Source organism: Nicotiana tabacum, chromosome 1, assembly GCF_000715075.1.
Source record: "Nicotiana tabacum cultivar K326 chromosome 1, ASM71507v2, whole genome shotgun sequence".
In the NCBI taxonomy this organism is placed as follows: domain Eukaryota; kingdom Viridiplantae; phylum Streptophyta; class Magnoliopsida; order Solanales; family Solanaceae; genus Nicotiana; species Nicotiana tabacum.
In genome coordinates, this window is record NC_134080.1 from 83,646,648 (window position 1) to 83,670,864 (window position 24,217).

At 36.4% G+C, this 24,217-nt stretch overlaps 1 long non-coding RNA gene across 1 annotated transcript; it reads left to right on the forward strand.

Annotated features, from left to right (window-relative positions):
* The first annotated feature begins 1,406 nt into the window (after window positions 1–1,406).
* On the forward strand, window positions 1,407–10,083 carry LOC107827841 (uncharacterized). Its single transcript, XR_001657626.2, has 4 exons — window positions 1,407–1,628; window positions 3,655–3,771; window positions 9,092–9,155; window positions 9,878–10,083. It is a non-coding gene; the product is annotated as an uncharacterized LOC107827841 (long non-coding RNA).
* Window positions 10,084–24,217: the final 14,134 nt, after the last annotated feature.

Below are 24,217 nucleotides of genomic sequence, written 5' to 3' on the forward strand. Positions count from 1 at the left end.
TTATTGATGCGCCTATTAGTCTCATAACACATAGCTCTTACGAATATTTTAATTAGGTCCTTGCCATCTAGGCAATTGTTTTGTGAACAAATTCGAAGGCTAGGGCATTCCCCCCTTTAGGTATCTTTCTCACACCATGACTTATTGTCGGAATTCTTCAAATCTCGTAGCTGCTGCGACCTTCTATCATGCAACATGTATGTGTGCCTATGCGACTCTTCTCTCCTACTTCCTCCGGGTTTTAGCCAATCTCTAGGCCTCACTCTGGGAATATATACAAACTATGGCAAGTTGTCCCTCTAGGCATCTATAGGTGTACTGAAATTTTTTGATCGATACTTTGTCGAACTTATGACTATTTCTATATCTTGTTTCATAACCTCAGTTAGCTATGCTTATGGCTTTATTAAATCTAGGTAGCTTATACCATACCATAACAAATAATTTGATTTATTATTACCGAGGTTTGCTACCCAACTCCAGGTTACTCTCTCGTTGCTTTTCCTATATGTATAAATCTAAGTCCTTTAATGCTTCCTCATTACCATTCATCTTAAGAATAACAAACAAATCAAATTTCGTACTCTGGAACTTGTACCCATCTATTATTGCTTCACCTTAATGTTGATCTATAATCTATCATTGATCACTTGAAACCTCATTTGCAATACAAGTCGTTAGGGCTCACGTTGCATCAAGGAACATCTGAAGTTATTTGCCTGATCCACCTAGGGACGGTACAATACTTCATTAATCATATTTCATAGCATCCCAACGTGATTCACCTTATGGGGGTATTTTAATCCTGTACAATTCATGAAATCCCTTTTCTTTGAATTATTACCCAATCAAAAGTCTAAACGTCATCCTCTTATCTATCACAATTACACCCTTATTCTACCATTAGGGCAGCATTCCATCTTTTCTAAATTCTCCTAGTCTTAAGCTTCTCTGAATTCACTCATGCTATACTGAGATTTTCATTACTTTATGGAAACCATCATCTTTCTTGTTGTGATTGATTTAATCCCGAGGACTTACCTATTCTCGTCACCTTGTCACTCACCTTTTCTTATCCTTATTCCTGTCCACCTTAGGCCTTGTTGCTCCACCATACTTTAGCTTGTGACCTACACATATCTATTTATAGTACCGACAGACTTCACTACAAGAAATTTGATATTTAACGACCATTTCTTAATGAAGGGACATAAAACCGGTCGTTATAAGTATATTTATAGCAACAAAATTTTTTCCCGGTCGTTAAAACTAATTTTTTGCTCAATATTAACGAGGGGATGATATTCGGCCGTTATAATATAACACAACCGATCATTAAATAATTATTAAGAAAGTGACAAAAATGGCGCTAACTTTTGCCACTTTTTTTCCCAACCCATATTCTGCCAAATCTCCCACCCCCATCGCTCCCACCCCCAAAAAAGGAAAAAGCCCCAAACTTCGAATTAAACAGTTCAATCGTATAAACCTAATAAGCCCAAAACTTCTCTAACTGTTAGTAAACCTCGGTTTGAACGGAATTAGCAGAGCGAATTAGCGAACGAATTGAAGCTGCTCGTCACCTCCATTGATAACAACTGATAATCTTTGAGGTTATTCACATCATGGTAAGGTTCAAAAGTTTACCCTTTTCTATGTGAATTGAGTAATAATTTTTTTAGAAAAGGCATCTGTTGAGCAATATCTGTTTTGAATGAGCAACTACTATATCTCCTATCATGATTAAATCATATTCTCTAAAAGTTTATTCTCAATGTCAATTTCATACTATCAGTGTCACTGAGTGCCAAGTATAACTGTCGAAATATTGGTTCTCCTAAAATCGAAGTTGATAATTTTTAGTTGTTGTATAACTATAGGGTTGTCATTAGGTTAAGTAGATTGTGCAACAGATTGTGCTGGAACTTTCTTACTTGTACTCTATCTTGTGCTTGATCATCTATAATATGTTGTGACTGCCCAGCTATTTCCTTTGCGTGAACACCTGCATCAATTGCACTTTCCAAATCTTTCATATCTTCAACATCTTACCCTGAATATGCACAACACTAGGTTTCAAACCTGCTATTTTCTCAACTTCAAGTGCAGTAGTAGGTTTAACAACTGATGTTTTATCAACCATTTCAAGTGCAACAACATTAGCTTGATCACTTTTGGAAGCTTAATTGATAATCTAATTGAGTATATATTCATTAGTAGAGCTAGTACTTGGTCTATCTGTTTTAACCTATGTACACTTATTTGTTATGTTGATTTGTGTACTTGTTTAAGCATCAGTATACTGAGGATAGTGAACTATTGGCTTATATGTCTCTCACGCTGAAAATGAATCCAAGAGGAGCAGTGAGGATGATGTAACTTAACAAAAATTGAAATAATTCAATTTAACTAATTGCTTAAACATTGTTTAACCTACTTTAATTTGGAAATATGTATAGTCAAAATGGTTTTGAACTCACAAGAACATTCCTTGAAACTCATGACAAATCTTCAGAGGTAAAATTTCTATTATAATTCCATATTGCAGCATACATTTACATCCCATTAAAGTCAATAACATATGTGTGTGTCTTTGTTTACTTATGTCCTAATGATAGTCAATAATATATTTGTGCACTATTGTTTTGTGGAATGTCAAATTTTCTATGTATTCTATACCTGTGTACATTTATGCATTTATTATTTGCTGATATTAGTGCTTGTGAGACATATTCATTGTCACTGATTTGTACTATTTGACTATTTGTGAATCATCATTCACTTAGTAGGCGCATTCATGTCGTTGGAGGTGTCTAAAAATGACCTAATCTATCGCGGTTTCTTGTGTCTTTGAGATGTTTTTGAATGACCTACTGATATCTTAATATATGTTATCTAGAGAAGTGGTGTAAATACGTTAGGATGTAGTGACATATACTGAAATAACTCGAGTTCATTGTAGTATCTACGATATGTTATCAACAAACTTACAATCTTTATTATCGAGACCAGTATCATCCCAGAAAAGTTCTCCTGAAAATACTGTTGGAGCTAAACATCTAATCTCAATTTGGATGACATTGAGCTACAAACTGTTGGTTTGATATATGTTATTCAAGTTTGTTTTGACGATCTTTCTCTGAATGATTATGAATCATTTGGAATAGACATGCGCTAGAAATATTTGGTTTTCTGATCAGACATTACCCTTAAACTAGGTAAAAAGTTTGTTATCTTGGAATTTCACCCTATATTAGAATCTTTAATTTATTATAAATATATCATGTTTCTTTCTTCTAGTGTTGAGTTTTGTTGCAGGCTTTATCTTGATATCTAGTTGATCAAATCAAGGGAACATCATTCTCTTCGTGATTAGTTCTCCATTCCTCTCCTCATTCTCTTAGTCCGAGTACAGTTGTCTTGTCATCCTAATTCACATAAGATGCTCGCTAGTTATATTAGATCAGTATTTAGTAGCAATCTAAAGAGAAGTTTGATCTGTTCTTATCCCCTAAACTGTTTGCTAATGGCTTTTTCTGCGTACACATTTGCAACTACTCTTAGATCCTTCAAACGTTTCATGCTTGTTGTAGATAATTTGTTTGTTTTAAGCATGTTTGAAAGGAGATCTTGACCAGCTTCCTTACCGTACAGTTCCGCATCAACATGATTAATCTGGACGTATCTTTTTAGGAAAAATCAGTTATTTACAGATTGACGGAGGATAAAGCTTCTTTTCTACATCACAGCAACAGACTTCGCCAAGAATTGGTATGAGTAGCATTACTTTCTTTTTCTCATTCTTGTGCCTCCTAAACCCTAATACTTGTAGAAAGACCACGGAATTTGCTATATCTATGAGCAGTTTTATATGCAAGTCCTTGTGCCTGCCATTATTTATGTCATCATTTCACCTGAATAGTCATTCATTCTAATGGTTAAAGTGAGAGCCAGCTGAACTTTCATACACAAAAAACTATGCCTCGATCTCAAACAAGTTTGGACATTTTGTATCGTGAAGATTCATCATAAATTGAATAACTTTATGTTGGGTGTCAACCTATTGCAACCATCCTCTTTTATTCGTGTTGTTTGCTGAACTTGCATAAACAGACTATTACTCTACTTTGTATAATTTTGATTAGAGTGGTTGTATCTTTTAGTTACAATGACTTACTTCTGGAACACTAATGTTTAGCTCTTCTAGTGCTTCTACTTGTTGTTCCCTTTCTAGGAACACAGACATGCTTTAGAAAATAAGTAGATTTATTTGTTAGAATTCAAATGTTTAGAAATCTTGAGCTGAGGGTCTATCGGAAATAACCTTTCTGCAAAGTTGGGGTAAGGTCTGCGTACACATTACCCTCCTCAGACCCCACTTGTGGGATTACACTAGGTTTGTTGTTGTTGTTGTATAGGCTTTCTTAAATTTTTTCACCTAATATGTTGTACAATACTACTCCCTCCGTTTTAATTTATGTGAACCCATTTGACTGGACACAGAGTTTAAGAAAAGATAGAAGACTTTTGAACTTGTGGTGTAAAATGAGGCACACATATTTTGTGTGGCTATAAATCATTACATAAAGGTAAATTCTTTCCAAATAGTGAAAGGGTCATTCGTTTTGGCACAGACTAAAAAGGAAATAGGTTCGCATAAATTGAAACGGAGGGAGTACTATTTATTGCAACTCCAAATATCTCTATTTAAGGCAAGAATATTGTGTAAGAAAGAGGGATGTCTCTAGGAAGTTTGTGTGATTTTGTAAAGCTGATCCCACATCCTTGTAGATCGTCGCCAAGGTTGTAGCAGCAGGGATGTCTCTAGGAAGTTTGGATTTGACAGGAATTTACTGTTGATCATCACTCATCTGCATAGTGTTCCAATAGTTCATTAGGTTTAGTAGATTGTGCAGTAGATTGTGCCACAATAACGTTTAAGTTTTGGTCGATTCCTGGAAGAAATCTGCTAGCTTATAAGTAATATATCTACTATTTTATTGATGTTGCCTCTTTTTTTATAGAAACTGGAACTGGGTATTAAACTCTACAAGTTCTCTTTCTAATTACAAGTGATAATAACTAGATAAGTACCAAATTGTGGTAGTTGTTTGTGTTGTTGATTGCCTTATCTTAGGTTTATTGAAAGAGTGAATCATTTTGTTAAATATTCTTACAACCAAGGTCTGCCAATTGCATTTTATAAATCCTATTGCATTTTAATTATGCAATTTCTTGACACAATTTGTCTCTTGGATTCTACTTTGGTGTCTTATTGATGCAAATGCTATTGGCAATGACCTCTTAAAATGAATTTCTGGAATTCATTTATTCGAACTGTCATTTTTCCCCTCTTTGGTTTTTTAAGATGTAAAATGTGAAAGAAGACGTCGAATATTCATGTGCAACCAGTAAAGTTCTTAAGACAATATGAAGTAGAGCTACTTAAAACACTATTCGTAGCATCAGAACTAAACAAAAGTGCATATGTTAATTATACCAATCTGAAAACTACCTGTATGAGGAGAATGGCAATGAAAACAAATGTGAAAATCTTTATGTTTTCTTGAGAAGAATATGTATGGCAAATGGTTTCTTGGTTTAGAATTATATGACTGAAATGAGGAGAGGCTGGCCTTTTTATAGGCATTCAAGTACAAGTTGGCAAAACATTTATTGAGCCTTTTGAAAGTTGATCACATGGAGATATTATGTAGCGACCCGACCGGTCGTTTTGAGCTCTAGCGCGTCGTTCAGTAGTTGGAAGTCATGAACAACTTTATTTCAGGTATATTGACTTGTACGTATGGTCAGAGTTGAATTTCGGAAAATTCGGAGTCAAATTGGAAAGAAACTTTTCATTGCGGCAACCTTAAGTTGAAGAAAATGGCTAAGATTCGAATTTTCAGTAAACGACCTCGGAATTGGGATCTGAAAGTTCAACCATGACTGCATGATAATTTTGGACTTGGGCGTATGTCCGAATTTGGTTTTGGATAACCCGTGAGTATTTCAGCATATATTGTGGACGTTAGTATTTTAGAAGAATTTCATAAATTTGGGTTGGAAGGCATTTCAGAGTTATAGATGTCCGTTTGGGATTCCGAGTCTGGGAATAGCTCCGTATGGTGATTCTGGAGTTGAAAGCGTGATCGGAAGTTAATTTGGATGTCCAGAGGTCATTTTTTAGGTCATTTGGCTAAATATAGAAATTTGAAGGTTTTTGAGAAAATTCGACCGAAAGTGGAAATTTTGATATCGGGGTCGGAATGCGATTCCGAAAGTTGGTGCAATTATGTAATGTCGAATGTGACTTGTGTGCAAAATTTAAAGTCATTCGGACTAGTTTTGGTAAGGTTTGAGACACTTAGTCTCTTTTAAGGAAACTTAAGTTGGAAAAGTCAACCGGATATTGACTTATGTGTTAGAGGGCTCGAAAAGCAAATTTTATGGTTTGGATAGCTTCGTTAGGTGATTTGGGACTTAGGAGTGTGTCCGGAATATTTTTGTGATGACCGGTGTAGAATTAAGCTTGAATTGGCAAAGTTAGTATTTTGGCGAATTCCGGTTGAGATTTTTATCCGAGGGTCGGAATGGAATTCCGAGAGTTGCTGTAACTTCGTTATGTCATTTTAGACTTGTCTGTAAAATTTGAGGTCATTCGGACTTGGTTTGGTTGGGTTTTTGATCAAAAATGGAATTTGGAAGTTCTTGAGATTCATAGGCTTGAATCCGATGATGATTTGATGTTTTGATGTTATTTTGGGTGTTCCGAAGGTTGGGAAAAGTTTGAATGATATTGTGGGACATGTTGATATAATTGGTTAAGGTCTCGAGGGCCTCGGGTGGATTTCGGAAGGTTAACGGAATGGAATTCGGACCCAAAAAGAAAAGAAAAAGCTGCTGCAATTTCTGCTGCTAAGCTGTCTTTGGACAGCAAATGTGCAGTCGTGGAGCGTACTTCGGAGGCCTATATCTTTTGATCTACAAGGAATTTTGAGATGATTCAATAACGAAATTGTAGCCCTTTGTGTCTAGTTTCCCGAAAGCTAAGGAAATCGTATGTTGGACATCTGTAGAGAAAGTTATGATCGATTGAAGATGACTGGTGGAGCAGTTTCTCCAGAATTTTTGGATTTCATGGAGCCGACTTTAGAAGCTCATAACTCGGGATATATAAAGAGTTATATGGTGTACAACCTATCAAATTAAATATCTTCGAGTCTAGTTTCTAAATCTTCAAGCAGTTTGTAATTTGGATATTTATACAAGACTTTTTGGGTGTTTAAACAGAAGGTGTCCGATAAGGAAAAATTTTAATAGGATGTACAACTTGTATAGCACAAGTGCAAGGTACAACTCGACGAAGCACAGGCAGATTCTTTAAACACGGATTTGGCTTATTTCTTTCATTTCTTTCATTTCGCTTGGATGATTTTGGAGAGAATTTCAAGGGGGATTTTATCAAGCATCAAAGGTGAGTTGTTTCTACTTGTTTCCAAGTTAAATACAAGATTATATGTGAATTAGAACATGAAAATCAGTAGAAAGGTGGGGTTTTAGGGCTTGTGCTTTTGAGATTTTCTAGGGTCGATTTGAATGGTCAAACGAGCTCCGATTTTTGTGTTCTTTATATGTACGGACTCGTGAGAGGACGAAGAACATCTTGGTATAAAAATTTCTGAGTTTTGAGCGTGGGCCCAGGACTCGGGTTTTGTCAAATTCGTGAATTTTGATATTTTTTTATTGCTTTCGATTGGGTATTGTCCCTTTAGCATAATGCGACATATTCGTTATGATTTGTGGCAGATTCGACGTACACGGAGGCCAATTTGAGGGGCAAAGGCGTTGCGAGCTAAAGAAGTAGCGCTGGGTAATTGATATAAATGATGTCCCGAGGGTTTGAAACCCCAGAATTTCACATCGTAACGCTATATTGAGGTGACTTGCACGCCGGATAACGGGGGTGGGGTAGAGCACCATTGGGGATTGTGACTTAGTCCGTCCCGAGAGATGTTTTTTACCGTATTTTCTACTTGGATTTAATTGTTACATTTGGGCTTCTTACCAATTATTTGAATCCTTCAGGGATTGACATCACTATTTTCGCATACATGCATATCATTTGATCTCAGTCCAAGGTTTTAAATACTGTTTTGCAAACTCAGCCATCTTTCTAAGATTTGAAAACTTAAATGATATTTCTAAATGATATTTTGGGCTGAGAACTACTATTTTACAAATGCCCAAGGGGCTTATTATGATTTTTGGACTGAGCATGGATCGGGCTGCGCGCCGCAGCAGTAATTTGAAACAGTGGTAACAATGACACTGTATGATGTGACTTGAAATAGTGGTAACAATGGCACTGTGTGATATAAATTGGCCAGGTAACAATGACTGACCAGGACTTGATTGATGCCACGAGATGGCTTGTTATTGCGCTTGGGCTGTAGGAGCCCCTCCGGAGTCTGTACAAAACCCTAGTGAGTGTCGTCGACGATAAATAAATATGGATGGCTCGGGCTGCACGCCGCAGTAGGTACAAGAGAGTACCGTCATATGCATTGCATTGCACTCATGCATTTATTCCTCATCTACATTATCCGCCATAATAATTATGTGCTCTTATTTCATTGACTGGTTGCTTCATACTGTTCTGAGATACTGAGCCCGAGGGGCTGATACTTTTCTGAGATACTGAGCCCGAGGGGCTGATACTGTTCTGAAATACTGAGCCCGATGGGCTGATACTGTTCTGAGATACTGAGCCCGGGGGGGCAGATTTCTACTTATTATTTTGATACTGAGCCCGAGGGGCAGATTTTTACTTATTATTTTGATACTGAGCCCGAGGGGCAGATTTCTACTCGTTGGTTTGATATTGAGCCCGAGAGGTAGATTTCTACTCGTCATTTTTCTGCCAAATTACCTGCCCGAGATGTTTCACTGAATTGTTATTTTAAATGATTGCATTGCTTCTGTATAGAGTGTTGTGTGCCTTAACGTGTTTTCTTACCCTCAGTTATTATTTATATTTATTACTCACTGGGTCGGAGTACTCACATTACTCCCTGCACCATGTGTACAGGTACAGGTATTCCTGAGGCATAGAGCGAGTTTTCTGCTATTCAGTTTTCATCGGAGTTATCGAGGTAGCTGCATGGCGTTCGCAGACCCGTTTTCTCCCTTATCTTCTGTAATTTATGATATCTTCAGACTTTGTTTCTAATTCCATACCTTGTAGAATTTTAGTAAACTCTGTAGTAGCTCATGACTTGTGACACCCCCGGTTAGGGCTGAGTTGGGTTGGATTTTCGTATTTTATCTATACCTTCAGCTATTGGATATTATTAAACCATGTTTATACTATAATTATGTTAATTAACTATCTTAAAAGGATGAATTGGGTTGAATGACTGACCTTGTATTCATGAGAGGCGCCATCACGATCAGGTTCGGGAATTGGGTCGTGACATATTATAATTACAAAATCACAGGCAATTGGAGTTGAGTGCTTTTTCTTGGAAAACTTTTTTGATGATATGATTTTCAACTCTTGTTTGGAAGTTTTCTCTGACTTTAGGTATAGCTTTTAGCTATAGTGTGAGCTACACAGCTGTGGATTCCTTTGCTGGATTGAAAATAAATTGCCCCCTTAACAAAAAGGAAAGCTAGATCATAAGCAAGCAAGCTAGCTGGGAAAGAGAAATTGTGCAGTTTGCCAGTTAGCATATTGTTGTATCTTCTTTAACTCTTTTTGTTATCACTGCTTCGTGGATTTATACTTGGATGCTTAATTGACATGAGCACATATTACTATGTTGTAATTTTATACCAATTTTCTAAAATCTACTTAAATATCTTCACTCCACAGGATGCTTGGAGGACAACACTTCTTCGAAGAGTGAAGGAAACATTGAAGGCTAAGGATCTCGAGGAAGATGATCTATCTTAATTTGTTCCCCTTTGACCTATTGTAAACTACTAGTACATCCTTTATTTGATTTTATTTGTACTGCTTTCAAATATGATACTTTAGTTCTTTGTATTAACAAGATATCAAGTATTTGGTTTATTTTCCATTGTTGTTGAGCGTGTATGAAAACATATAAATAATTATTACTATTCACGTAATTTAAATTTTTATTATATTTATAACATTTTCATATTAGCAAAGAAAAATGTGGTCATTAAAACTCTTTAACGACATGTTTCTCAAATAGATAAATAACTATTAACGAAGAGAGTTTTTGTTATTAAAAGTAATTGTACAATTAACGAAGGGAATATCGGTCGCTAAAACCACTTGAATTAACTTAATACATTGTTGTCGTTAAAGACTTTTAACGACCAGATAACAAATTAGCGAAGGGAAAATCATGTCGCTAAAATGCATATTTAACGATCGAATTGTAAACCGGTCATTAACTTTTAACGTCGGGACCTTTAACGACCAACGACGATCGGATTTGTTTCGGTCGTTAACGACCGGAATTGGACTTTTAACGACCAGATTTCCCCTCACTAAAGCCCTATTTTCTTGTAGTTCTTCCTTTAACTTTTTAACACCATACATTTCCTTATGTTATTCTGGAACCTTAAGCGAAACATCATGCCATATCTAGATCTTCTGTACTCTTTTAACTATACCTCTCGGTACCTGGAAACTGTTGGGTGGAAGATATGCTACTGATGACACCACTATCATTTCTTGATACAAAATTACGATGCTTCCAGCCCTCTATCAGATATTTATATTATTCGTAACCTGTTGTACTTGGGCATCTCGCACCTTCCTCACATGTACCTTAGTTATCTTTAAATCTTGCATCATATATTCTGTCTCTTTCATAACCTCCCTTCCACATAGGTGAAATTCACATCCACAACTTGAAGCTCTACTATAATACTTGCACTTGTAGTGCATACACGATCCAGTTGGAGCTTCATATTCACTTCTTATGAGGCTGGTACACTTCTAACTGGCTTTATCATAAAGCCGTTATAGAATATGGATAATGTACTATCTCTTTTGTTCCTCTGATATTTAGAGTGATTCTACAATGTTTTGAATCACGATTTCTATACTCAACGGGGTCTAATAATCGGACTCTTAATTCATTTAGCTAATGTAACTCTTTAATTTCCTCTTTTATCTCAGCCTTTAAGTAGGCTTACTTTATCTTCTGATCTGATGCTTAGGGTATTATTTATTACTTTAGCCCCTCGGGGATGCTATGGAATATCCACGATACAACCTTCTAGCAATTCAAGCTTTTGTCTATGACATGGACTCAATTATTTCTTTTAACTTATACTGGAGTATCCTATGGCTGTATCATTTTCAACGTATATGCTGGATGGATAACACTCCAAAATATTAAGCATGTTCATAATGTAACTAACTTCGGGTCATAGATCGAATAGTTTCTTTCGTGCTTTCTCAGCTTTTGTTAAAAGTAAGCAATTACTTTTCTTCGTCGTTCTGCTACTTGTTGCATGAATACTTGGCATATCTTAGTGCCCACATATATTGGAACTTTGTGCAACTCATATGGTCTCGAATATTACTTTGGATTTTTATTTCTCGTTCCTTAGTCACGATAAGTACCACTTTCTTATAGTGTGCATACAATATTGTAGTGAGACTGTTGTTACAGGATCATTTCTTCTTTAAGTCATTATGCTTATGTTGAAGCCTTCTTCCTTATTTCCTCAGTTAGTCTTTTATTGTAGTGCTTAGGGAAAACCCTCTGACTCTTGTAAAGTAGCGAGCTCAGTACATTGTTTACCCCTCGGAATTTCTGATGTTCTTACATGTCTATCATTATACTTAGTTACTTACCTCTACATCCTTATGCTCGTAAGGTTGCTTCTGAATTGATATTTCAGTTGTCTCCATTGTGGTACTCTCTTTTATTTCCGTAACACTTATACTGTACCTTCTACTACCCCAACTCCTATTTGAATATTTCTTGAGTACAATGTCGTATCTGAGAGATAGAATTTCCTATGTTGGGTTTCACTATGTTTATCTTGCATGATCTACTAATTTATCTGAGACCTCTTGTCTAGCCATAACAAAGGTCTTTCTGAATCAACTACTAACTACACGTCAATCCATGCTCATATTTATATTCTACATAACCTCTCTTGGGTTATGTCTTTTATCTTAACTTACCTTTTGCATTGGCTCCTAATGTATCAAACGATCTTTTGCAGTTATTTATCAATAACATATAGTGTGCAAACCTTTACTACCTCTCCCGACATCGTGCTTGAATAATGTTCTAGAGTCGTAACTTTTACGACCCAAACCTATGGGCCGCGACGGGCACCTAGTAACCTACTAAACTGAGCACCAACATAACATATCTTTTCGTATCATCCTATCATATATAATTGAGCCGGAGAGGCTACCATGAAAAATGTAGAGTACAACATGTGATACCAACTTATACATTAGTCATATGGGCCTTTAAGCCCAAAATAACTACTCGTATACTAAACATAGGCCAATAAGGCCATACAATCTCTTACGTACATGACATCTGTCCACAAGCCTCTAAGGATGCATAAATATCATAAAGGTTGGGATAAAGCATTATCATACCAAACAATACACATCTAAATCATACTGACCAAACGAATAACTCCAAAGCAAATAGAGAGCACCAATATCTTTCGCTGCGCTAATAGCCTACTTGGAGGGATCTCGATATGTTTATTGGAACCTGCGAGCATGAACACAGCGTACTCAGGCAAAAGGGACGTCAATACAAAATAATGTATCGAGTATGTAAGGAACATAAATAAGTACATAAAAGACATGGAAGAAATATAGAGTAAATGACTCAACCTGTAAGTCTGGATAACTCTATAAATCATAAAATAATTATGGTGTCATGCATATGCATATGAATGTCATGTCGTGCATAGGAACATGTTTCATAACATCATCAGGTCTCTGAGGGCATCCCATGATATCATCTCGTCCACTGTGGGTAAAATCATCAACGTATACCAGCTGATCAGATGGTGGTGCGTATATAACGCCATAACCTTTCCCATATCCCATATATATATATATATATATATATATATATATATATATATATATTACGCGTATATAACGTCATCTGGTCATGGGTCAATGTTCATGTATAAATGCATGAAATGCATATGAAATACATTGATTAAATCTCTTAGTACGTCATAAGACCATTATTCCTCTAATTAATATCATGAAATAAACTTTACCAACTTACGTATTTTTTAGACCCATGAACAAATAATAGAATAATATGATACATGGGGAATCAATAACATAAGCATCTCTAGTATTTCTATGAATAGAGTCATTTATGGAAGTTGTGTATTTGCTCATTTCGTTTGTATTGTATGGATCATGATATAAGAAAGAAGGGAATGCCTTAAAATACCTGAGCCGATTCTCTTGATAATTCCTCTAAAATACGTTAACTGCGATAAAAATACGGAACAAGTCGTATTAAAAGCTCAAAGCAATCACGTTGCTTATTCAAAGAAAATTTTGGCCGAAACCTTTCCTTAAAAATTGTACAACAAAGTTGCTATTTGGAATTGGAACTAACTTTGCTATGTCTTGGATTAGAGAGCAACTTGCATAGTAACATTTCTTGGATTGTAATGTTTCTAAGATATTAGAAAGTGAATGGAATCATATGATTTAACAATCACTCTTTGAAGCCTTCATCCATTAGCTAACAAAATATAAGAGGGAGGTCTTTTAAGTTCATGGTTTGTGGCCCCAACATATTGGGATGACTACGCCACTAATTTGCCACCTATTTTTGCAGTTAGGAGTCACTAAAATTAAGCTTGAATTGCTGCCATGTTTGGGAGCTTTAAGCTTATCCAAATTTTATCTACCCATTTCTTTAATTACGTGGTTAATCTTCTGCTAAAAATTCACAATGAACTAAATATCCACATAATTGAGACTTATCTCCAATTACTTACAATACTACTTACTTTTATCACACTTTATACACCTTACTATCATGGTCAGGTGGTACTTTAAATGGTACTAGTCCATAAATACCAGATGTTTTAGCTCGGATCGTATTTTACCTCAAAATGTCAAACTTTGATAATATTTATTTTCTTCAATTTTCTAACCCTGTTACCTTCACGAATTTACTCATCACTTGTTTGAAATAGCATAATGCTTATAATAACAAAATAATATTGTTCTCGAACTTACGATGAAATTTTAACATACAAAAATGCAGGATGTAAATCTCATTTTCGATCTTCCATCAATTTACATATGGCGTACTTTCACATACGAAAACATAGGGTGTAACATCATTCCCCCCTTTGGAACATTCGTCCTCGAAAGTTAACTGATGCACTTATCCTTTTTATAACCTATGGCTCTTGGGAATACTTTGTTACTCTCCTTGCCATCTAGGCAACTGTTCTGTGAACAAATCCAAAGGCTAGGGCATTTCCCCCTTTAGGACTCTTTCCCACACTATGATTTGTGATTGAAATCCTTCCAATCTCGTAATTGTTGATACCTTCTATCATGCAGCCTTTACGATATTGACCTTGTAAATGTGCCTATGCGACTCTTCCCTTTTGTTTCCTCCAGATTTTAGCCAATTTCTAGGCTTCACTTTGTGAACATATATAAAATTATGTCAAGCTGTCCCTCTAGGAGTCATTAGCTTTACTACATCTAAGTAAGTTATGCTATACCATAATTCTTACTTCGATTTATCATTGCGGAGGTCTGCTACCAAATTCCAGCTTAACTATTGTTGCTTATCCCATATGTTTAAATCTAACTCCTTTAATTCTTCCTCATTACTGTTCATCTTAAGAATGACGACCTAATCTCAGTTCATACTTTGTGACTTTTGTCCATCCATTATGATTTGCCTCAATATTGATCTACAATATACTACTGATAACTTTAAACTTCTTACGTAAAACCTTGCCACTAGGGCTTACGTAGTATCGACTAATATTTGAAGTGATTTCCATAATCGTATTTCATAGTATCTCGATGTGATTCACCTTATGGGGGTATTCTGATCTCATACCATCCGCGAAATCTTTTCTTCTTCTCCCTTTTTTTCTTCAAATCATTATTTAATCGAAGGCCCAAACGTTATCTTTAATCTATCTCAATTACACCTTCATTTCACTACTAGGGCATCATTCTATCTCTTCTAAATGCTACTAGTCTTAAACTCCATTGAGTTCATTCAGGCTATACTGAGCCTTCTATATCTTAGAGAACCCATCAGCTCTCTTGTTTTCATCGGCTTAATCCCGAGAACTTATTCATTCTCGTCACCTTCTCACTCACCCTTTCTTATTCTTACTTTTGTCTTCTTAAAACCTTGTCGCTCTATCATACTCTAGCTTGCGACCGATTTCCTTATGCTTTTCTGGAACTTCGAGACATCACATTTTCTCTAACTCTTCTTTCCCTCTCTAATTAGACATTTTGTTATTTCGAAACCATAGGCTGGAAGGTATACCACTGATGACGCTCCTATGAACTATTCATATACTGAATCCCCGCGCTTCTAAGCCCTTATCCGCAGTATGGATTATTCATAACCTTCTGTATTTGAGTATCTTGGTCGTTGTTCACCTTTTCCCTACTTACCTTAAAATATTGCCTTACATTCTTCTATCTCTTTCATAACCTCCCTTCCATATAGGTATAATTTATTTTGACAACCTAAAGCTCTATTATAAAACTTGCACCTTTGGTGCATACAAAATCCGGTGGGAGCTTTATACTGACATCTTATGAGGCTGGTACTCTTCAATTGGCTTCATTGTAGAGACACTATAAAATATGGCCACTGTACTATCTCTCTTATACCTTTGCTATTTAAGAGTGATTTGCAATATTCTCAATCATGATGTCTATAACTTTCTGGTCCAATAATCAGACTCCTAATTTACTTAGTTAATGTAATTCTTTAGTTTCCTCTTCCCTCTGATCAACCTTTATGTAGGCGTAAGCTATCTTCCGATCTGCGGCTCATGCTATGAGTTATTAATTTATCCCTTCATGGATGCTATGGAATATCAACAATACAATCTTATAACAATTCAATCCTTTGTCTATGAACTGGGATCACTTCTTTATTTCAACTTATACCGGAATCTTCTACGGTTGTATATGCTGTATGTATAAAACTCCAAACTCTTAAGTGCATTTGTAATGTAACTAACGCTGGATCATTAATAGAATAATTATTTTTGTTCCATCTCAGCTTTCTTCAAAAGTAAGCAATTACTTTTTGGCCTTTCTGTCCCTTTTTTGCATGCATACTTAGCATATCTTAGTGCCCACACATATTAGAATTCCATAAAACACATATAATCATGAATATCACTTCTGATTTTACTTCCCGTTCATTAGCCATGGTACGTGCCATTTTCTTATGGAGTGCATACAATGTTAGTATGAGACTGTTGTTATAAGGCCATTTCCTCCTTAGGTTACTGAGCTTAGGTTGAAGCCTTCTTCCATACTTGCTCATCTAGTCTTTCATTGTAGTATTTAGGGAGGATCCTCTGACTCTTGTAAAGTTGTGAGCTTATTGCATGGTATACTCGATGGAATGTTTTATTTTTTATTTATTTATTTGTTTTTATGTACTTCCTCGCCTATAATTATTCGTACTAACTTACCTTCACACTCTTGTGCTCGTATGGTATCTTCTGAACTGAAGTTTTGAATGTCTTCCCAGTGGAACTCTCTTTTATTTCCATAACATTCGACTGTACCTTTAACTACCCCAACTCCTATATGAATATTTCTCAAGGGGCATGATGTCATATTTACGAGACTGAATTCCCCATGTTGGGGTTCACTATGTTTATCTTGCACGATTTGATGATTTTTTTGTATCCTCTTGTATAGCCATAACTAGGCTCTTCCAGAATCAACTACTAACTACTCGTTTGACCATTCTCGTATCAATATTCGGTGTAATCTTTCTTAGGTTATTTCCTTTATCTTAATTTATCTCTCGCACTGGCTCCTTATTTATCAATAACATCCGGGGCAGGAACCCTTACTTCCTTTTCTTGACATCGTGCTTGCGCAATGTTTTGGAATCGTAGCATATCAGTAGGATTTGGCAAAGTGCAATCTCATTCCTTCCTCATTTTATCGCATTCTTCCTTTACCATTCCCTAGATACTAGAATCACTTAATTCAAACTTAATCATATCACTCTATATTCCCTCCTTTAGGAGCGTGCTAAGATTACGGTATCTTTTCACATCATCGATGACCCTTACTCGCCTTGCGGTAATCCTTCTATACCAAGGATAACAAAATTCCTTACTCGCGATGGTAACACTTAGCACAACTGGCACATACAGCCCCTTAAGCTTAATTTTGCTCACATTGCTTGCTTTAGGGAAGTGTTTTCCTGAATTACCTTTATCTGAATTCATCATGGATCTTCTTCTATTGTCCATTCTATTATTGTCGGAATGCAATATGAAATTCTTATGGTGCTGACTATTATCAAATCACTCAGTTCCTTGCTCATGTTTAGTTTCTCTTATTCACTAGTCCATACTGATTTCTATTACTCTAGGGTCTAACTTTTCCTTCTGTTAATCACCTTAGAGTCACGAACTTATTTCTCAAAATGAGGATGTGACTGTATGGCCTATACTCTTTTGTTGTCTTAAGGCCCATCACCTTTCGTCTCTTTCTTTATTTGACTATAGATTCTGGAACATACTACCATTCTCATCCATGCATCACATCTCACTCATAATTCTTCCTTATCTCTCTTCTCATTACTCTGCTAATATTTCTGCCTAGCCCTTTCTTGTGAAAACTTCAACACGACATTCTTTCGCTTTTAGCTCTACTTTCTTCATTCATCGGCTCTTCGGGTTGCTCCACGTCCTTGCTCTACTAGGGACAAGAGTCACACTAAGGTAATATTTATCCCTTCCAGGCTTTCAGTGCCTATCATTGTAGTTCTCATATCTAGCATTATTATTTTAGAGTGCAACCTCTAGGTGTCTCACAAGGAGATCTGTTAGCAAATTTGCCATATCCTTCGGAAATGTAAACTAACACAACCAATCCATTCACCATTTTGGGTTACTCTAATCCCGGCCTGATCTTGATATCCCGTTTATATCTTATACTACTTCTGTCAACCCCCATAGGGCATATCTGGAATGGGTGTGACCAATTGTACATACCTCTGTCACTATTGAAAGTAACTAAATATGCTTATATTTCTCTTCCTGAATTGTAGGTAATGTTCATCTCTACTAATTAGGTACCTCGTACCCTTCTTTGCCTTGCTTCTTCTATTTATTGAAATTTGTGTCTACCTTCCAATTCTCTTATTCCTTACCGTGAGAGTGAATAGACATCATTGCCTTAGGGATATCAAGAATCTTGCATGGCTTAGTATCGTCATGTTCTGCTGGAGACCTACATTCATTATAAGCATGATGCAAAATCGACTTCATTTGACTCAATTATTTAATAGCCACATTCAATCCCCTACCAAACATCTTTCTATATGTAAGCATCGCCGTACTATAAGTAATATTGAGTTTAAGAAATTGAGTTCTTACAACTGAGCTCTACCACACGATCTAGAGTAAGAAGAAAGAGTGACAGTCCTAAATGCCCTGTAGCCTCCTATTTATATGTGTAGTGCATGACACACCCATAAAGAAGACTCTAGTAGACACGGCTTGTAGACTCCCTAGGACAGAACTGCTTTGATACCAGTTTTGTCACGACCCAAACTGATCGGTCGCGACGGGCACTGGTACCCTACTCAACCGAGCACCAATGTAACATATCTTTTCGTATCATCTTATCATAGAAAAATGAGCCAGAGAGGCTTCTATGAAATCAGTAGAATACAACACGTGATTCCAACTTATACATAAGTCATATGGGCCTTTAAGCCCAAAATAACCATTCTTATACTAACCAAAGGCCGACAAGTCCATAAAATCTCTTACGTACATGACATCTATCTAGAAGTCTCTAAGGATACATAATTGTCATAAAGGTCGGGACAGGGCCCCGCCATACCAAACAATATACATCTAAATCATACTGACCTAACGAGCAACTTCGAAGCAAATGAAGCGCACCAACATCTTCTGCTGAGTTAATAGCCTACTTAGAGGGATCTCGACATGTTTATCGAAACATGCAAGCATGAACGCAATGTCCCCAGGAAAAAGGAACGTCAGTACAAATAATGTACCAACTATGCAAGGCACATAAATAAGTACATAAAAGACATGAAAGAAATATAGAGTAAATGACTCAACTTGTAAGTCTGGATAACTCTATAAATCATAAAATAATTATGGTATTATGTATATGCGTATGAATGTCATGTCGTGCATAGGTACATGTTTCATAACATCATCAGGCCTCTAAGGACATCCCATCATATCATCTCGGCCACTGTGGGTAAAATCATCAACGTATACCAGTTGATCAGGTGGTGGTGCGTATATAACGTCGTAACATTTTCCCATATAATATCCCATAAACATATATATACGCGTATATAACGCCATCTGGTCACGAGTCAATGTGCATGTATAAATGCATGAAATGCATATGAAATACGTTAATAAAATCTCTCGATACATCATAAGACCATTATGCCTCTAATTAATATCATGAAATAAACTTTACCAACTTAAATATTTTTGAGACCCATGAACAAATAATAGAATAGTATGACACATGGGGAATCAAGAACATAAGCATCTTTAGTATTTCTATGAATAGAGTCATTTATGGAAGTTGCATTTGCTTATTTTGTTTGTTTCGTATGGATCATGCCAAAAGAAAGAAAGGAAAGCCTTAAAATACCTGAGCCGATTCTCTTGATAATTCCTCTATCACACGTTAGTTACGACAAAAACACGGAACAAGTCGTATGAAAAGCTCGAAGCAATCACATTGCTATTTGGAATGGGAACTAACGTTGCTCTGTCTTGCATTAGAGAGCAACTTGGATAATGACGTTTCTTATGTGCTTGGTTGAAGCTCTTTTTGTGATTTGGATTGTAATTTTTCTAATATATTATAATGTGAATGGAATTATATGATTTAACAATCACTCTTTGAAGCCTTCATCCATTAGCTAGCAAAATATAAGATGAAGGTCTTTTAAGATTATGGTTTGTGGCCCCATATATTTGGATGACTAAGCCACTAAACTTACTAATTTGCCACCGATTTTATGCACTTAGGAGTCACAAAAATTAAGCTTGAATTGCTGCTACGTTTGGGAGCTTTAAACTTATCCAAATTTTATCCACCCATTTTCTTAATTACATGGTTAATCTTCCACCAATAATCTACAATTAACCAAATATCCACATAATTGAGACTTCTTTCAAATTACTTAAAATACTACTTACTTTTATCACACTTTATACACCATACTATCATGGTCATGTGGTACCTTGTATGATACTAGTCCATAAATACCGGATATTTTAGCTCAGGCCATATTTTATCTCAAAATGTCAAATTTCGACAAAATTCATTTTTTTTCGATTTGCTTACCCTCTTACCTTCATGAATTTACTCATCACTTGTTTGAAATAGCATAATTCTTATAATCTCAAAATAATCCTATTCTCGAACTTACGTCGATTACCTTACGACGAAAATTTAACATACAAAAATGCGAGATGTAATTATCATTTTCGAGCTTCCATTAATTTACTTATGGCGTACTTTCACGTAAAAAAATATGGGGTGTAATAGTAACATAACTATAGGATCTAAATAAATGCAATCTCATTCCTTTTGCCTTTTTACCGCATTCTTTCTTTACTCTTCTATAGTTACTTGAACTACATAACTCTGACTTACTATCATATCACACCGTCTTCCCCCCTTTAGGGTAGTACTAGCATTTAATGCTATAACGATTTACCTATATATGGTTTACCTATTCATATTTGGCATCTTTTCACGTCTTCTCAACCAGGGATAACTGAATTCCTTATGCACGAGGGTGATACCTAGTGTAACTAGCACGCTTAGTCTCTTAAGCTTAACTTTGCTCAAAGTTTTCGCTTTGATGGAGTGTCTTCCTGAATGACCTTTAAAGGTTATTCTTATGTTGTCCATTTTATTATTACTGAAATGCGATCTTTGAAATTCTCATGATGTGAACTATTATCACATCATTATATCCCTAATTGATGTTCAGTTTATCTTTTTCACTAGCCCATGTTGATTTCTCTGACTCCGGGAGTCTAAATTTTTGTTCTAGTAATCATATTGGACTCACCAACTCATTTCTCGGAATGAGGATATGTTGGTCTATACTCTTTTATTATCTCAAGGCCTGTCACCTCTTATCTTTTCCTTCACTTGACTATAGACTTTTTCATCATATCATAATATGATTTACCGTTACCATCCTTTTATCACATCTTACTCGTAATGCTTCATTTACACTCTTCTTATTCTCTTACTAATATTACCTTATTCTAAATGCTTCAACAAAACATTCTTTCGCTTTTAGCTCCCCTTACTCTATCCACCATTTCGAGTGACTCTGACCTAAGCTGGATCCTGATGTCCTATCCTTCTCTTAAACTATATATCTTAGCTCCCGTAAGGCATAACTGAGATTGGTGTGGCCAATTGTACATACCTCTATTTCGGTTGAAGATAGCTTAGAATCCTTTTATTTCTCTGCCTAACGTGGAAATTCATATAATCTTCATTAACTAGGTACCTTGTACCATTCTTCACCTTGCTTCTGTTACCTATTGAAACTTATACTTTTACCTTCTGATACTCTCATGGCTTGCTATTCACGGGGTGTATTTGATATTCCCATCTTAGGGTCTTAAGCTAGAAATTTGCACATCTAGTATGCACGTTCTGATACGGCCTCAAACAGGACCATGTTGTCAAGAACTATCTTCTATTAGTGCCCTTACTTGTTACAATATTAGCCCTCTGGCTAGCTGTAATTTTATTCTAATTGAAAGCATCTCTATATCACTAGCAAAAATAAGTCATGGCTCAAACTCTTATAACTCAGCTCTATAACACGATTTGGATTTGAAAGAAGGGTAACAAACTCTTAAATGCATGGTAGCTTCCTATTTATATAATGTGGTGCACAACACATCTATAAACAAGGCTCTATGTTTACCGAAAATGGTAATTACAATTAAATTTGATTTTGTGATTCTAAAAATATTTGATCTATTTTTATGCTAGTTGTTAGGCAATGGATGCTAAGTAAAAGATTAGAAAACAAGATTATAGCTTGAAAATGATGTGATAGTCGAACCAAAAGGTTGGAGATTTGGGCCTCGAGCTGGCGTAAATAGGACCTCAAAGTCGAGTCTGGTGGTCGGCTTAGGGCAATAGATGGAGTACAAACAATTATGAGAGCTACAGTGGTAGCTATTTATGATCAATGATAAGCAATAAATGATGAATAATAAATAGAACACAATGAATATAAGTAGTAAATGGAAGCAATTAGATCAAGACAATATGTTAGAGAGCAGAGAGAATGTTCTTGTCTATTTAATATTTTGTATCAGATCCCCTACAAAATGACAAGGATCCCCTTTATATATGAGAGGGTATCCCAACAAAGTGCAAATGCATTTATTACAAAGAAAAAAGGCTGGTACAGCCATTTAATGCCATGGTACGGGTTTGGACTAGCCTAATAGACCTTGTCAACTCTAGTCACGTGCCTTGGGAACCTCACACCGATCCACCGATGCCACTGATTTACCCTGCCTCGAGGTCGACCATTGCTTATGCTATCTCGAAGTAGATTACTGAGAACCCTTATGTCCAGAGCCCAGAGCTAAGCTTCGATCCTTTGGAGGACAGTCTCTTCGGAGTGCCTTAGTGACCGTAAAATCGAACCGCTGATTTTTGTCGTACACAGATAGTCCACGCATTTCCTAGAATAAAATGATAGGAAACGGTTTTGATCTCCTACCCCTTAGACATTATCATCATGATGTCAGCCTATCAGAGCATTAAATGCCATAACCAAAAAGTCGCGAAAGAGTCGCCAATAGCACGACTATCGAGAAGTCCACGAACCGTTTTTGGTTTGGTTTTTCCGCTAATCATACGACTTCTATAAATACCCCAATTGTTTAATGACCCACAATTTTGTGATTCCTTCAAACTTTCAGAGCCAAATCCATCTTCCTCTACACCCCCCTTTTCTTTTGTTCTTGTTTCCTACTTTCCTTCTCGAGTAAAAGAAAATTTTTGGTTGCCATGGCCAGAACCTCCAAGACAGTGCCTCGGAAAGATGAGGCTGCCTCTTTATCTCGAACATCCAAGAATAAATCCAAGGGTAAGCCGAAAGTGGCTCCTACCGCCGAATAGTGTACACCCACCGGGTTCAATAGCATGAAGGATTTTTCCATCGAGAGACTTTCATCTACGCAGGGTTGATACGAACACGTGTCCCGGTTCATCAACGTTGTGAAAGATATAGAAAAAGTGTGGGCGGACTGCCAATGGAATAAAAGGTTGCTGGTCGAGATTCCTAGACCTAAAGAGATCATAACAAACTATAAGGTCGTCTTTCTTTATGTTTACACAAACCTGTTTACCTTGGGCCCTGTCCACTCCTCGCACCATTCTTCTTCTGCTATAGACCCGGTCATTCTCAACTTCTGTTGTATGTACCGGGTGACACTTGGCCATATTTACCCCTATTTCTAGAGGATAGTTTACATGCTTTGCTACATTTCCAGCAAATCCAAGAGTATGACTTTTACCCTTAATCATCTGATCAGGTTGTACAACCCTCGATCTTTTAAACCCTTTTTCTTGAGTATCAATGATTACAAGGATCGGGGGTGGATACCCTTAATCATCTGATAAGTCTTCTTACTTTCTTCTCAAAAACCTAACTTTCCCTTTGCTCACGCAACCGCCCTTTTGTATCCTGAATCTGTCCCAAACTTGTTGGGTTGGATTAGAGGATTAAATACCTCGTTCCCCTATCCCGAGCGTTCTTGACCTGAGTTGGCTAAAACGAGGTGGGAGGCCAAGAATCATGGTAAACTCCTTTTTGCCGCCTCTATCATGTTTTATATTTATTCCCCATATCCTCCATGCTGATAAACTTTGATTACTATGATCGCACAGGCC